The 17,287-nt window shown below is 35.5% G+C and overlaps 1 protein-coding gene across 5 annotated transcripts in view; it reads right to left on the bottom strand.

Moving 5' to 3' along the window:
* CLOCK (clock circadian regulator) overlaps positions 1–17,287 on the bottom strand; it is a 132,483-nt gene that overhangs the window by 114,890 nt on the left and 306 nt on the right. For all 5 annotated transcript variants that reach the window (XM_024746685.1, XM_024746683.1, XM_024746684.1 and 2 more), the window contains exon 2: positions 16,587–16,664. The gene's annotated coding sequence lies outside the window, so the exon portion shown is untranslated. The remainder of the gene's footprint in view (positions 1–16,586; positions 16,665–17,287) is intronic.

The raw sequence follows: 17,287 nt of genomic DNA, 5'->3' as shown, positions 1-17,287 counted from the left end.
GCCAAATGTCCTTGTTAAAGATGTCACTCTTATATTTAAAATATTCCCTAGAAATTAAAGAGAAATTACCTTTGAAATATATCATAAGTCCTCAGGGGCTGTGATTATAAGCTTTGATTTTTATTTCCTGACCCAAGTAAGTGCCCTTTTGTTGTCTGAAAGATGTTTATTTAGATTAAAATCTTAAAGTACTCCAAATATTTTATATGAATCTTTGACTCACTACTGAAATCAAATTAACTATTTCATCAATTAAAGATAAGTAGTATATGCCCCAAGTCACAGAAAGCTGCCTGCTATCTTCATTTGTAAATGGAAGAGAAGACTGGCAACTGGTACCTGAAAAATTTTTTTAATACTTTCAGTATAAATTAATTTAAATCAAATATCAAAAAAAACTAGAGCATTTTTTACTTTATGCAAAGGAATAAAGTTACATTTAACAGTTACTGGATAAGAAGCTATTGTGCAAAGACAGTTTATAAGCTTTTATTTTGTTTGTATATCCTGTTAGTCTCTTAAAACTTGCATATTATTGATGTAATACATGCACATGGTTCTAAAAAAACAAATAGTAAAAAACTGCAGTCCTGTTCGCTAGAAGCATTCACTTTTACCTATGTGTCTGTAGTTTTTATATTTATCTCTGTAATTATATATAACATGTCTGTATTTCTTGACTAACTTCAAATTATGTCTACTGACTCCTTGCTATGAAACAGGAAGATTTAGTTCACATATACTGTCTTCAATCTGCTTTCTTCTCTCCTCATTCTAATGGCAATCAATCCTATTTGAGCACTTGATATGTAGTTAGTAAGACTGAGAAACTGCATTTTAAATTTTACTCAACTTTAATGAATTTAAATTGCTAGATGTAGCTAGTGGCTATCATATTAGATGGGCAGTTCTAAATTATTCCTACCTTTAGGAATGTACAAAAGTTTTCTTTATGATCTAGTACTATAATCAATTTTTGTATATGTTCTATAAATGCTTGGAAAGAAGGTATAGTCTCTATTTTCAAGGTAGGATTCAGTTTATCCATCAAATTTTGCTTATTAATTGGGATATTTAATTGTTCTATAGCCTTAATTTTTTGTTCACTTGATATACTTTGGTCTAAGAGAGATTCATTAAAGTCCACCAGTAAAGTTTTCCTGAGTAACTTTCCAGGATCACTTTTACTTTTGAATATTAATGCTCTACTATTTTTGCAGGTATAGTTGGTATTTCTTCATTGTAAATTATAAACTTTACAATCAAAATACCCATTAATGTCTCATTTAATTCCATCTTTTCTCCATATTTACATTTTACAGATAGTTCTGTTATTTTAATAAGGTTTTTATTAAAATAATACTTTTATAATCATATCATATGTATTGAAGTCCATCTTCCATTTCTTCATGTTACCTATTAGTTCTCTACTATAACCTATGTTAAGATGTTACACTTTCTCATCACCAGATTTCAACCAAAAACATGATATTTCTTATGGTCTACCGTTCTGCTGTTAGATATACTTCTATCACTACACCTGTTGATTTTAAATGCTATGGACTTCTAGTTACTACACAGGAGGCAACTAGCATACTTAGCACATTTATTCAAGCTCCCACCTTCTTTCCCCTTTTCCTTCTGAATTGTTAGTTGTTTCATTATTAGGGTATAGAGCAGACTAAGGTCTGCTTAAATATCAATTTCTCAGTGAAGACCTTTCTGTCCACACAATTAAAAATTATAAATCCCTCTGTCCCTGCCCCAACAGTCCAGCCCCCTCCCCTGATTTGTTTTCCTCCATAGTATTAATCACCATCTAACATACATTTAAGTTAAGAGTTTCTCATCTGGTTTCTCCCAGTTGGAATGTAAGCTCCCCAAGGGCAGGTCTTTTTGCATTCTTTGTTCACTGCTGTAACACCAGCAAGTAGAACAGTGCCTGGCACACAGTAGATGTTCACTAGGTACTTGCTGAACAAATAGGATAAAGTCCACTACTAAAAGTATATTCAAAAACTGTTAAAAAGCTTTACTGAGAGAAATTAAAGGCCTAAATGAATACAGAAGTATATTATGTTTATGGTATTGGAGGACTTCCATTACCATATTTAAAGCTACAGTAATCAAGACTTTGAGGTACTGATGTAAAGATAAGTATAAAGTTCACTATATAAAATAGAGTTCAAAAAAAGACCCACACACATATGATTAATTGATTTTTGACAAAAGTGACAAGGTAATTCAGTGGAGAAAAAGAATAGTCTCTCAACAAATGGTGCTACAACAACTGTATATCTATGTGGAAAAATAATTTTTTAAGAATCTCAACCCTTTTTCATATCATATATAAAAATCAACTGAAATGAATCATATACTTCAAAGTAGACAAACATTTCTTAGGACACAAAAATATGAAGAATAAAAGAATTAATCAATTGGATTTCATCAAAATTTAAAACTTTGCTCTTCAGATACCATTAAGAAAATATAAAGGGCAGCCATAGATTGGGAGATCAAATTTTCACAATCCTAATATCTGATAAAAGCCTCATATCAGAATATATTTACAAAACCAAAAACAAACCTCTTACATCTCAGTAAATGAGTAAACAACCCAATTTTTTAAAATGGGTAAAAGATCTGAGCAGACACTTCATAAGAGAAAATATATGAATGACCAATAAGCACACATAAACATGCTCAATATCATGTCATTAGGGAAATGCAAATTAAAACCACAATGATTTAACATTACATACCCACTAGAATGGCAAAAATTCAAAAACGCTGACAATACCAAGTGTTAGCAAGAATGCAGACCAGCTGAAAATCTCATTGCTGAAGGGAATGTAAAATGGTAAAACCACTTTAGAAAACGGTTTATCAGTGCCTTATGAAGTTAAACATATAATTACCATACAGCCCAGCAATTCTATTCCTACATATCTGCCCAAGTGAAATGAAAACACATGTCCACAAATGTTTAGCAGTTTTGTTTATAATAGCCAAAAACTGGAAGCAATCCAAAAGTCCAACTACTAATAATTATAAGCAAACTATGCCATACCTCATACAATGGAAAAGTATTCAGAAATAAAAAGAGAAAACCACTAACACAGATGAGTATCAAAAGCATTATGCTAAGTGCAAGCTAGACCCCGAAGACCATATACTGTAGTATCCCATTTATATCATATTGTATAAAAGGCAAAATTGTATTAACAGAAAACAGATTGGTGGTTGCCAGGGAGAGAGAACTTTTCAGGTTGACAGGAATTTTCTGTATCTTGATTGTGGTAGTGGTTACAAAAATGTATATGTCTGTCAAAATTCAACATGTATACTTACAATGGATGAGTTTTAACATATATAAATTATACCTCAATAAATCTGATTTTTAGAAAGTATACTAGGTCAAAAACTAAAACCCACCTACCTAAAACCCAAAAGAATACTTAATACAAAATTGCTCAGGAAAATTGAGTATTATGTGAAGCTTCTAAAAACCAGTAAGGAGTTGTCCACATCCAAGTAGGATGAAACAGTTTGCAGTGGGTCAATATTCTTCTTGAGAACAACTAGAAAAGCTAAATAAATTACAAAAAAACATATTTTTAAAGGCAGCGTATAGCTGTCTTTAAAACATGGGGGACAAGAAGGTCTACCACTCCAGAGAAGGGGGAATCTTTTAAAGGTGTTTAGATGATCTGCAGTTGCTTCCCTTGGGGTTATTTCCAGATTATGGGCTGAGTGTGAAGGCTGAAAACTTGAGATTTGGCCTGTACAAAACGTTGCTGCTAAGGAACCAAGAAACCAGGAGTGCTTTTGGTGTTCACACAAGGCTGGAGTAACAAAAATGGGAAACTGCAGGGACCTCAAGCTCAAGGCCAATATCTCTCACAGGACATTTGATTAATTTTAAAACAGTACAGGGTAAGAGGCTAAATAATAATTGAAAAACTTTGAAAAGCAAAGTGAAATTTTCCACCTTTGGCTCTGCTAAGGGGATAAAGACTCTTTGAAACGAAATGAAAGGCTTTGAAATGAAAGTCCTGGAAAACCACACCCTACAAATAAAGGAAAGAAGAAGAAGAATACCACCAAACTACTCAAATAGCAACCTAGCCTCTGTATAAATTAAGGTGACTGGCTCCCTAGTCTATCTGCCTAGAAGAAAAGGTAAACACCCTCTGGCAGAACATACTTGATGATGCTTGCTTTATTTTGTTTTTTAATTCACAGTGTCTGGCATTCAATCAAAAATTACAAGACATAGGGGCTTCCCTGGTGGCGCAGTGGTTGGGAGTCCGCCTGCCGATGCAGGGGACACGGGTTCGTGCCCCGGTCCGGGAGGATCCCACATGCCGCGGAGCGGCTGGGCCAAAAAAAAAAATTACAAGACATAAACAAAAACAATCAACCAACTTGACCTAATTGATATTTACAGAACACTCCACCCAACAACAACAGAATCCACATTCTTTTCAAGTGCACATGGAGCATTTACTAAGACAGATCATATTCTGGGCCATAAAACAAATCAATAAATTTAAAAGGATCCAAGTCATAAAAGTATATTCTCTCATCACAAGAGAATTAACTTAAAAATAATAGATCTCTGGAAAACCCTCAAATTCTTGGAAACTAAATAATATACTTCTAAATAATCTCGAGGCCAAAGAAGACATCAAAAAGTAAATTAAAAAGTACTCTGAGCTGGATGAAAATGAAAAACATATATATATTAAAATTTGTAAGCAATATTTAGAGGGAAATTTGTAGCACACATATAGCGGGGGAAAAGGTCACAGATTAATGACCTCAGCTTCTACCTTAAGAAACTAGAAAAAGAAAACAAACCTAAAGTAAGTTAAAGAAAGGAATTAATAAAGATCAGAGCAGAAATAAGGCAACAAAAAGCAGGAGAACTAGAGGAAATCAGTTAAACCAAAAGCTGATCCTTTGAGAATCTTAATAAAGTTAATAAATCTCAAGCCAGACTGATCAGGGAAAAAAGAGAGAAGACACAATTTCCCAATATCAGGAATGACACCAAATCTCTGCAGATTATACAGATATTAGACTCATGATATATTCTATAGCTATTTAAAGGATAATAAGAGAATATTATAAACAACTTTACTAATTCAACAACTTAGATGAAATGGACAAGTTCTTTGAAAAACCTAGCAACATATGAAGTGACAGAACCACACAAACACATGAAAAACAACAGAAAAACAATATACTTAGACCAATGGTTGATGCAGTTACTGAAATTAATAGACAAGCATTTAATCAGTATGTTCAAGAGACTTGAAGTCTATTAAAAATGTATAAAATAGGATCAAATGGATGTTTTAGAACTCAAAGTTTCAATGTAAAATTAAGAACACAATAGATTGGCTTGGAGAAAAAATAAGATAGTTGTTGCTATACTATAAGATAGGTCATTATAAGATACCCAAACTGAAATATATAGAGAAAAAAATTTTTAAGAGACATGTGGAACATGATGACAGGGTGTAATAAATGTTTAAATTAAAATCCATAAAGGAGGAGGGGGCAGAAGCAATAATTGAAGACGTAATGACAGAGAATTTTCCAAACTAAAGGCACCAAGCTACAGATTCAAAAAAGCTCTATGAACATAAAGCAAATACAAAGAAAAACACACCTCAACACATCACAGTCAAACTGCTAAAAAACTATGACAGCAAAGAAGGCATTTTGAGAAGTCTTTTGAAAAAAATAAAAGAATTATTAGCAAGACTATAAGCTGACACATTACCTTCAATAAGACTTTAACAGAAAGCCATAAGACAATGAAATAACTACTGACATAGAATTCTATACCCAGTGAAAATATAACTCAAAAAAAGGTGAAATTAAGATGTTTTCCGATAAACAAAAATGGAAAAACTCACTGTCAGTAGGTAGGCTGGTATTAAAATACATACTACTAAAGGAAGCTATTCAGACAGAAGGAAAATGATCCCAGACAGAAACAGAAATGAGGGAAGGAAGAACCCTGGAAAGGGTAAACATGAACAAAAATTGACTGTCCAAAACCATACTATCTTGTGGAGTTTAAAATATGTATAAATAAAATACAGAACAATAACAATGCAAAAAGGTTGGAGTATGAGTTAATGTGTAAGAAGCTGTCATTATTGGGGAATGGTAAAAGTAATAATTTGTATTATCTGTATTATATGTAATTTGTATTGTAAATATGCTTGTTTTAACCTCTAGAATAACCACTAAAGGTATAATGAAAGAATATATAACTAACAAATTAATAGGAGGAAAAACAGGAAAAAAAATTAGATTAACACCAAAAAAGAGCAAAATAGGAGGGATAAAAAGGAATGCAAAACAGATGACTCAAAGAAAAGTCAAAGTTGATGGTGGTTACAAACTTGGCTATTATCAGCAAAAATGTAAATGAATTTCAGTTGACCCTTGAACAACACAGGTTTGAATTCCACAGGTCCACCTGTACACAGATTTTTTTCCAATAGTAAATACTGGGTTCCCCAAAAAGTTCCTTCGGTTAATGATTACGTTGTTCAATAAATTTCTTGGTGAAAATGAAATACATCTTCTATTTTTACTTAAAATCAAGCGAACTTTTTGGCCAACCCAATACTTCAGTAATAAACGATCCATGGTTGGTTGAATTAAAGGATGTGGAACCCTGAATACTGAGGAACTGCATATATGGATGAACCATGGAGGGACCCACTATAAGTTATACGTGGTTTTTCGACCTTTTCAACCACGAAGGAGGTTACTGCCCCTAACTGCCACAATGCTCAAGGGTCAACTGAAAACAAACTAAAAGACTAAGACTAGATAAAAATAATGAAAACATTACAAGTAAAGGTATACAGAAAACATGATGAGAGGAAAAAAGCAGTTTATAAAACTGCATATATTCCACTTGCTATAAAATTGTAACATGTACATGTACATACATACACATGCACACCCACACCCATCCCAATTGCCTTAGAAAATGCTGAAAAAAATATTAACAGAGCTTTATCCCTGAGATTTTGGGTGATTTTTTTTCATCATAGATTTTCTTCGTAGTTTTTGGTACTTTAACTCTTTCCCAAGGAACAAGACTCATTTTTATAAAAACCACAAAACTATTTTCAAAAGAAAAAAGTCTTAAGTTTTAATAATGATCAGCCCCAACAAAAGTAAGAGACTTAAAGAAAAATATAAGAATGTGATCAAGTCTAAAAATAAGCTAAACAATGTAAGCCTGTTTCATACAATAAACTACTGGTGAAACAGACACCTTTATAAGTACAGATATTATATCATCATCATTTCTGATGGAGACAAAAATTACCATGTAAGAGTTGGAAATAGCATTTTCCATTAACTAATGTTTCTCTCATTTCTCTTCTTGCTTCTAATAAAATTTTGTGAAATTTCTATAGAACTACGTAAGTTAAAGTTGTAAAATAAAATTTAAGTTCTAACATATTTCATTTGAATTTGTGGGTTTTTTCCTAAATAACTTCTAATATTGTTTCAACTAAAATTTAAGTTTCAACATAGAAAAAGTCACCGCTTTTCCATAACTTGATTTGGCAAAAGTATCTCAAAGAAATATGCAATACCACACACCCTGGCAACATCTTCTACTAACTTTTTCATTGTTCTGAGTCACATAAAAAGGTCAAGTACTCCCAAACTCTATATGTAGATACAAAACTCTAAGCAACTTATTGAAATTGGAACTCCCCTCCAAAAAATGATAAGAGCCACATTTGGTACACACTATGAAAGTAACAAAACGACAGAAGTAGTAATAGCTAACATTTACTGAACAATTAACTCTGTGATAAATACTCATTACTCTAATTACTTTGCACATGTTGTTTAATTCTCACATAATATTATGAACTAGTATTATCTTCATTTTACAGATGAGAAATTGAGGTAACATTTGTCCAATCACTAGCAATAAAACCAGGATGTAAATGCCAAGCAGGCTAGCCTATAGAGCTGTGCACTCTTCATCCCTATACCATGCTATAAATGTAACTAATTAAGACCTTTAAAGTAGTTTGCTGTCTTCGTTACTAAATTTTAGGTAATAAATAACAATAAGCTTTATTTAGAATAAAACCAGATATTTTAGTAATCTGATCATGTCACTGAGAATAAATGGAAAAAATAAACACCCCCAAATTTCCTATTTTCATGACAAAAATGAAAAAAGCAAAAAGCAGTTGCTATCAAAATAGTCATACCCTAACACCATACACAAAAATAAACTTAAAATGGATTAAAGACCTAAATGGAAGACCGGATACCATAAGACTCTTAGAGGAAAACATACGCAGAACACTTTTTTTTTTTAACATCTTAATTAGAGTATAATTGCTTTACAATGGTGTGTTAGTTTCTGCTGTATCACAAAGTGAATCAGCTATATGTATACATATATCCCCATATCCCCTCCCTCTTGCATCTCCCTCCCACCCTCCCTATCCCACCCCTCTAGGTGGTCACAAAGCACCGAGCTGATCTCCCTGTGCTATGCGGCTGCTTCCCACTAGCTATCTATTTAAAATTTGGTAGTGTATATATGTCCATGCCACTCTCACTTTGTCTCAGCTTACCCTTCTCCCTCCCCGTGTCCTCAAGTCCGTTCTCTACGTCTGCGTCTTTATTCTTGTCCTGCCCCTAGGTTCTTCAGAAACTTTTTTTTTTAGATTCCATATATATGTGTTAGCATACGGTATTTGCTTTTCTCTTTATGACTTGATTCACTTTGTATAACAGACTCTAGGTCCATCCATCTCACTACAAATAACTCAATTTCATTTCTTTTTATGGCTGAGTAATACTGCATTGTATATATGTGCCACATCTTCCTTACCCATTCATCTGTCAATGGACCCTTAGGTTGCTTCCATGTCCTGGCTATTGTGAACAATGCTGCAATGAACATTGTGGTACACGACACTTTTTGAATTATGGTTTTCTCAGGGTATGTGGCCAGTAGTGGGATTGCTGGGTCATATGGTAGTTCTATTTTAGTTTTTTAAGGAACCTCTATACTGTTGTCCACAGTGGCTATACCAATTTACATTCCCACCAACAGTGCAAGAGGGTTCCCTTTTCTCCACACCCTCTCCAGCATTATTGTTTGTAGATTTTTTTTTTTCTTCTTTTTTTGCGGTACGCGGGCCTCTCACTGTTGTGGCCTCTCCGGTTGCAGAGCACAGGCTCCAGATGCGCAAGCTCAGCAGCCATGGCTCACAGGCCCAGCCGCTCCGTGGCATGTGGGATCTTCCCGGACCGGGGCACGAATCCGTGTCACCTGCACTGGCAGGCGGATTCTCAACCACTGCGCCATCAGGGAAGCCCTAGATATTTTGATGATGGCCATTCTGACTGGTGTGAGGTGATACCACATTGTAGTTTTGATTTGCATTTCTCTAATGATTAGTGATGTTGAGCATCCTTTCATGTGTTTGTTGGCAGTCTGTATATCTTCTTTGGAGAAATGTCTATTTAGGTCTTCTGCTCATTTTTGGATTGGGTTGTTTTTTTGACATTGAGCTGCATGAGCTGCTTGCATAGTTTGGAGATTAATCCTTTGTCAGTTGCTTCATTTGCAAATATTTTCTCCCATTCTGAGGGTTGTCTTTTCGTCTCATTTATGGTTTCCTTTGCTATGCAAAAGCTTTTAAGTTTCATTAGGTCCCATTTGTTTATTTTTGTTTTTATTTCCCTTTCTCTAGGACGTTTATTTTTGTTTTTATTTCCCTTTCTCTAGGAGGTGAAAAGATCCTTTTCAAAAAAGGATCTTGCTGTGATTTATGTCACAGAGATAGGCAGAACACTCTCTGACATAAATTGCAGCAAGATCTTTTTCAATCTACCTCCTAGAGTAATGAAAGAAAAAAAACAAAAATAAACAAATGGGACCTAATTAAACTTAAAAGCTTTTGCACAGCAAAGGAAACCATAAACAAAATGAAAAGACAACCCTCATGCAGCAACGGACAAGACATTAATCTCCAAAATATACAAACAGCTCATGCAGCTCAAAAAAACAAACAACCCAATCAAAAAATGGGCAGAAGACCTAAACAGACGTTTTTCCAAAGAAGACACACAGATGGCCAAGAGGCACATGAAAGGATGTTCAACATCACTAATTATTAGAGAAGTGCAAATCAAAACTACAATGAGGTATCACCTCACACCAGTCAGAATGGCCATCATCAAGAAATCTACAAACAGGGCTTCCCTGGTGGCGCAGTGGTTGGGAGTCCGCCTGCCAGTGCAGGGGACGCAGGTTCGTGCCCCGGTCCGGGAAGATCCCACGTGCCACCCAGCGGCTGGGCCCGTGAGCTATGGCCGCTGAGCCTGCACGTCCGGAGCCTGTGCTCCTCGACCGGAGAGGCCACAACAGTGAGAGGCCCGCGTACCGCAAAGGGAAAAAAATAAAAAATAAAATAAAAATAAATCTACAAACAGTAAATGCTGGAGAGGGTGTGGAGAAAAGGGAACCCTCCTACACTGTTGGTGAGCATGTAAATTGGTCCAGCCACTATAGAGAACAGTATGCAGGTTCCTTAAAAAAACTAAAAATAAAGCTACCATATGATACTGCAATCCCACTCCTGGGCATATATCCAGAAAAAATCATAATTTTAAAAGATACATGCACCCCAATGTTCACTGCAGCACTATTTACAATAGCCAAGACATGTAAGCAACCTAAATGTCCATCAACAGACGAGTGGATAAAGAAGATGTGGTATTCATACATAATGGAATATCAGCCATAAAAAAGAACGAAATGATGCCATTTACAGCAACATGGATGGACCTAGAGATTGTCATACTGAGTGAAGTAAGTCAAAGAAAGACAAATATCATATGATATCCCTTATATGTGGAATCTAAAAAATGGTACAAATGAACTGATCTACAAAACAGAAATAAGGGTTATTTGGGATTGACATATACACACTATTATATATAAAATAGATGACTAATAAGGACCTACTGTAACTCCACTCCGCAATGACTTATAAGGGAAAAGAATCTAAAAAAGAGTGTATATATGTGTGTGTATAACTGACTCACTTTGCTGCATAGCAGAAACTAGCACATTATAAATCAACTATACTCAAATAAAAAATTTTTTAAAGTAATAGTCATAGGAACCTGATAAGATATGTAACTTCCAAAAACAGGCAACAGAAGACACCTTAAAACTACTGCATTAAACTTTAAGATCATATCTATTTTCCCCTGAAAATAGTTTAACCTAACAGTTTTTCTCCCCGATTTAAACTACAGGATACAGATACCTAAGGGTTGAATAAAATTTCACAGAAATCCTATACACAGGTAATGTCAATTCTTTGGGTGAAAGTATTCTTTCTTGGTATTCAGACTTTCCTTTTAAGGAAGTTTTTTTAAGCAATCAAACAAACTCTCTGTTGTAAAAAATGTTACAGCTTAAATTTTAATTGAGTGTGTAAAGACTGCTTCATAGATTCCTACCTTACTTGAAGGCTTATTCAAGAGCACTGCTATCCAAATCATGTTTGCTCATGAAATGCCAAGTTACTTTAATACAATTCAAAGTTAAACCTACCTTAAAAAGAAAATATACCATTATAAAAATCTTGGAGTCATTATTATGAATCAGTATTAGATAATTTATCATATGCTTCTGGCATATTTTTTCAAAAAAAGCACAAAATTTCCGTTTAATCTCGACATTAATACAAATTCAGTATAATTCTACTTGAATTCTAATTCTTCTGAAGACTATCCTATTGAAATTTTTTTAAGTATCAACTCTACCGGATGACTAATGCTATCAGTTCTAAAAGTGACCATTTTTAAAATAATTTTTTTAAGTATTTATCTATTTATTTATTTATTATTTCGCTGCTCCATGGAGCATGCAGGATCTTAGTTCCCCAATGAGGGATCAAACCCACGCCCCCTGCAGTGGAAGCACAGAGTCTTACCCGCTGGACTCCTAGGGGAGTCCCATTGTTTATAATTTTAAAAACTGAAAACTTGCATCCAACAGAAATAGACCAGTAAGTAAATTATACAAACATAAATGAGGATATCACATAGCTATTAAAAATAATAATGTTGTAGAAAAATACTGATATAAAAATGTTCAAGATTCACTGTTAAGTGAATAGAATAGTTTGCACAATAGTGGACGCATTATGAGACCATTTTGTAAACATCACGTCTGTAAGTGTACATGTGATGTCTGTAAGTATATGTACACTTATAGACATGTGATGTGGCTAAGCAAAACACAGGGAGAAGATATTTCAGAAGGTTAACAATGGCGTCTCGTGGTTGTGAGAATTCCAGTGGTATTTTCAAAATTTAATTCATGCTCTGCATGTTTCCCAAGTTTTCTACATTAGGGATATACTATTTTTATAACTGGGGGGAAAGAGATTAAGAAAGAAATAAGCTGTTTACGTTACAGCCATATTTTAATGCAAATGATAAATTCTTAGCAAGTTGTTGGTTTAACCCTCATTGTGGCAACACCCATTTGTGTTTTATTTTTTAAACACAAAATTTTGAACATGAATCAATCTGTATTTTCATTTTCTACTATTTTGGATGGGAATTAAAAATGTACATATCTGATTAAATGTGCCCTCTTTGAAAAAGATGGGAATTTTTGTCTTATTCTTGGATCTTATTAATATAAAAATGAGAAAATATTTCTGAAAAATAAAAGGTAAATCACATTCTAAACAGTATCCTATGAAAGTCAAAATACATAAAAATTTATTTTTTACAAGTGATTTTTCTGTAGACTTCTAAGACTTAAAATAATAAGTAGACTTACATCTTTATGAAATACACACCTAAAATAACTAATAACTCAAAGTTGACACTATACTTATGAGGAGTTTAGGTAATTCAACATTTGCATAATCAAATACATGGAGAAAAACAGCAATCTCTTACCCACCTAATCACAGGAGTTATACCTAACAGAGCTATAAAAATAAGTAACAAATGGTTGTAAAGCAACCTATAAATATAAATGCCATTATAAAAATCACAGTCAATTAGCAAGAATTAAATTGCTCTGACACTTAAAATGTATTCTATAATTCCTACAATCCATCTAGAATTTTAGACTCAGAAAAGAAGAAAATACAATGTCCACTGGTACAGTGCTTACAAGAAACTACACTTTAAAATTATTTTTTTACTTTATGCATCTGAGAAGAACTGGAAAGAGACACAAACAATAAAAGGTAATTTTGCTGTGGAACTCTTGAGTTTTCACCATGTTGTTGTTTGCTTTCAGAGTTTAAAATACGTACAGCAAATAAATATTTTATTTGACATAGCACCAGAAGTAAAAATGTGGGGCAGGCAGGACATTAAATATGTGCTTTGAGGGAAAAAACCAATTTATTTTTTTTTTTTTTTTGCGGTACGCGGGCCTCTCACTGTTGTGGCCTCTCCCGTCGAGGAGCACAGGCTCCGGACTCGCAGGTTCAGCGGCCATGGCTCACGGGCCCAGCCGCTCCGCGCGGCATGTGGGATCTTCCCGGACCGGGGCACGAACCCGCGCCCCCTGCATCGGCAGGCGGACTCTCAACCACTGCGCCACCAGGGAAGCCCCAACAATTTACTTTTAATATTAACGTTGTCTGACATATTAGATGGTAGACAATAGTTAACTGGCAGAATTAAATCTCCTATTCTAAAATCCTGAAATCTAAGGGAGGCTGTATTATAACGATCAAATAAAACATCAAATGGTTCTTTCCAGTGGGAGAGAGTAAAACGCAAGCAAACAAAAATAAACTATCAATTAGTGTTCGTAAGTGCCTGCTATGAGGATGCAATTTAACTCCTTACTTCCTTACCCCTTAAGAGCTAAGATTTGAGCTTTATAAGTTTGTTCTATCCTTTCTTAACTATTTAAAACATTGAGATTATCTACTCTCCCTCCAAACTCCATGCCCACAAAAGTAAAAAGCTAGAAATAGTCTTACCCTTACAAACCTCATGTATGTTTTTCTTCTGGAATCTATCATTTCCCATCTTGTGTTATAATCATTACATACATGCTCTTTTAACCATACTAGATTTCAAACCCTCTGAGGGCAGGGTCAATTATATTTTATCTTTCTATGTATGTCACATAGCTTAGTAAAGTGTCTTGACTAATACTCAACTTTCTATCACCTAAAAAGAATTAAGTCTTGGTAATTATTCGCAGCTTGGTTTAAAAAAACAAAAACAATACAAAAAAACCCACCACCTCTGGAACTATTAGAAGGGCAATGTTCTCTCTGAGTGGAAGTATGCATGCAACTTGTCTGCTGTCAGTAAAGCACAAACCGGACCAAAATGCCTCTTCTCCCCTTTCCGCTTCAAAGGCTGGATTCCATCCAAGGCTGGATTCCATCCAAGTCAATCAATGTCTCTTAGTTAAGGACAAAGCCTGCCTAGGTTCACTTCAGAGGACCAGGAGAGGCTGATGTAATCTAAGGGGCTTTCTAGTGGTCTGCAAGTACAGGAGAATAAAATCAAAGTTTAACCTGTGAGCTACTGACCAGGTCAAAACCCAAAGAAAACGTTAGAATGTGGACCCTAAAGAGTCCTATAAAAGCCATGGAATCCATGTCTTACAGGTGAATTCAATCTACATCACATAAAGCTCACACCAGTTAAGACCTCACTACAAACTCTGTAAATGTACCCCAAACCAACCAGCCCCTCACAAGTGAAAAGATGAGAATGTCCTGAGGTGTATACTACACGTTAAACTTTCTCACATACTCCAGGTCATTTCCAGGTCCTGTGGGTTAGTAACAGCCCACAGTAGAGGCAAACTGGCAAAGCAGACGATCAATCAATATAGTTCTATTTTCAAGACTGAAAAGTCTATGTTTGTAAATGCACAGAAAAAAAAATGGGAAGTTATATAACAGTGTTAGCATCAGTTATCTCTAGGGAGAGATGTGACAAAGTGGAAGTGTGCAAAGGGCGTTTTCTCTTATTATATACACATTGTATTGTTTTAATTCTTCATGAACATTGATTTACTTCTATAATGTTAAAAACAAAATTTTAAGTAAAATTTTGAAATGCAATTCTGTTTTTTCAAAAAGACTGAATAGACCCACATGGAATTCAAACGAAAAATAAATGCCATTTGCAGAAGTTTGGCTACTAGAGACCTACAGATCAAACAGAAATAACACAATTATCCTATCCTACAAAATAAAAAGGAATGCTGGTAACATAACAAAAATGCCCATAGCAACTGTCACTCAACATTCACTACTTTTGATTATACAACATTAGCCACCAGAGGAATTTTGAGTACCCACCCCCCAAAATTACGTACTGCTTATAACAATCCGTAAGTTGTAAGAAGTTTTTAGTGTTTTGCACCAACAAATCATTGACTTATCGGTTTAATTTTCCATAAGTAGTACTATATACAAATATAAATTTACATGTCACTGAGGTTCATGTCTGATTGCCTTGAGAAAACCATTTCCCAATCTGAAAAGCAAACTACCTGGACAATCAATTCTTTTATCATTTTAATGGAGGATTCATATTCTCCAACTATTTGTCATGACAACTTTGGAGTTAAAATAAGTAAAAGTAAAATTTTATACAACTACGATTCCTGGGGAAGAAAGGAAGGGAGGACAAACTATGCTCTGAAAACAGCATAATCCAGCCATAATGCCAAATGTAAATAATGTCATATATTTTAGCAAAGCAAAATAAGACTAAACATCTTTAAGAGTTAAACTGGTGACCCCAGCCTCTTTCAATTTTAGTTCATTTTCCTAAAAAAAATTAAAAGAAATCATATTGAAAATAGCCAAAATTACCATATATTAGGAAGGAAAGACAAGCAACAGAAAAAAAACACACAGCAAATTATTTTGGAGAGGAGAACTTTGTTTAACCTTAAACACATAATATAGTCACAAATATTTTAAAATATAAGGACATACAGTGTGCATGTCACTTCCCACTATCCCCTCATCAGGCTACTTCTCCCTCTGCCCCATCACTGTTAGTTTTCCACTATCCCTCCAGATTTCTTTGTACGTAGAAAAACAAACACAAATCTGTATTCTTATTCCACGGGTGCCCCCTTAACACACAAAGTAGCACATTATTCACACTGTCCTACATCTTGCTTTTTTTTGCTTTATAACATATTTTGGAGATCTTTCCATGTCATTACACAGAAAGCTTCCTCATTCTTCACAGCTGAGCATAACTAGTTCTACCACAACTTCCATCTATCTTCTCCAGGCTAACCTTTAATGACATTCTGTTCAGTCAACTACTTAACACCTGAGTTAGTTTCTCCCCCCCCCCCACCAAAGATTATAAAACAGAGAAAGCACCTCATTACCTAAATTTTATCCTTTTTAGAACGTTTATTTTTCAACCGGGTAGAGGGAAAACGCCGCACGATTTTCTCCTCTTATCACTTAAAATGAAGCTACAAATTAGAATGCAGACTTAAGTGAAATTACCTTTTTTTGATTCGGGGGATCAGCATAATAGCCAAATCAACAATTACTGTAAAAGTTTCTTCTTGGGCTTTTCCTTCACTGTAAAAGAAGACATTGTTTTTTTTCTTTTTTTTTAAGGTTAGAAAGGCTTAAGGTCGTAGAGCGTGGCATTCTGATAGCAAAAAACCGCCACCTGATTCGATCTTTCATTTGCCAGGTCAGAGGACGAGGCTTTTACCTTTCAGGATTCTGCTATTACTAACAGGACGACTTCTACACCGGCGAAAACGCACTCAGGAACATAAGCTCTGCGGCGCTACGCGTTGGAAACTACACTCCTGGGGCCAGAGCTCCAGGACTAGCTATAAAGACTCCGGCTTCGCCGGCGGAAAGGCAGCTAGAAGAGCCAGCTGCCGCGGTGACACGGAGCAGGCGGGAGCGGGTGGACGGAAGGAAGGAGGAGCGGCGCCGCGCGGGGCACCCTCGAACCCGCGCAGTCGCTCGAGTCGGACGCGCGGAGCCGCGCGCTCCCCGGGGACCGAGGCCCGGAACCGCGACCACTAACGGAACCAGCCCACGGGCGGCTGTGGCCGCCGCACGGACTGCGGACCGCGGCGCGAGGGCCGAGGGCCGGGAGGGCGGGGGTTCCCCGGAGGAGCTGGCCGTCCTGGCGCCCCATTGGGCTCCGCTCCAAACGTGCCCGAGTTGTGACAGGAATAAAG

The sequence above is a fragment of the Neophocaena asiaeorientalis genome, unplaced genomic scaffold (assembly GCF_003031525.2).
Source record: "Neophocaena asiaeorientalis asiaeorientalis breed wild unplaced genomic scaffold, Neophocaena_asiaeorientalis_V1.1 scaffold19, whole genome shotgun sequence".
Classification (NCBI taxonomy): domain Eukaryota; kingdom Metazoa; phylum Chordata; class Mammalia; order Artiodactyla; family Phocoenidae; genus Neophocaena; species Neophocaena asiaeorientalis.
Note: the sequence above shows the minus strand (reverse complement) of the source record. Positions and strands in the feature narration are given on the sequence as shown.